Raw genomic sequence first — 455 nt, 5'->3', positions numbered from 1 at the left:
AGTCAAGGCTATGGTTTTTCCAGTGGTCATGTATGGATGTGAGAGTTGGACTGTGAAGAAAGCTGAGTACCTAAGAATTGATGCTTTTGAACTATGGTGTTGGAGAAGGCTCTTGAGAGTCCCTTGGACTGCAAGGAGATCCAACCAGTCCATCCTAAAGGAGACCAGTCCTGGGTGTTCATTGGAAGGACTGATGCTGAAGCTGAAACTCCAATACTTTGGTCACCTCATGCGAAGAGTTGACTCATTGGAAAAGACTGATGCTGGGAGGGATTGAGGGCAAGAGGAGAAGGGGACGACAGAGGATAAGATGGCTGGATGGCATCACCGACTCAGTGGACATGAGTTTGAGTGCACTCTGGGAGTTGGTGATGGACAGGGAGGCTTGGCGTGCTGCGATTCATGGGGTCGCAAAGAGTAGGACACGACTGAGCGACTGAACTAAACTAACTGAG

The 455-nt window shown here is 49.5% G+C and overlaps 1 long non-coding RNA gene across 1 annotated transcript in view; it reads right to left on the bottom strand.

Annotated features, from left to right (window-relative positions):
- LOC105002988 overlaps positions 1-455 on the bottom strand; it is a 93012-nt gene that overhangs the window by 35657 nt on the left and 56900 nt on the right. The gene's annotated exons all lie outside the window — the stretch shown is intronic.

The sequence above is a fragment of the Bison bison genome, unplaced genomic scaffold, assembly GCF_000754665.1.
Source record: "Bison bison bison isolate TAMUID 2011002044 unplaced genomic scaffold, Bison_UMD1.0 scf7180017864461, whole genome shotgun sequence".
NCBI lineage: Eukaryota > Metazoa > Chordata > Mammalia > Artiodactyla > Bovidae > Bison > Bison bison.
Note: the sequence above shows the minus strand (reverse complement) of the source record. Positions and strands in the feature narration are given on the sequence as shown.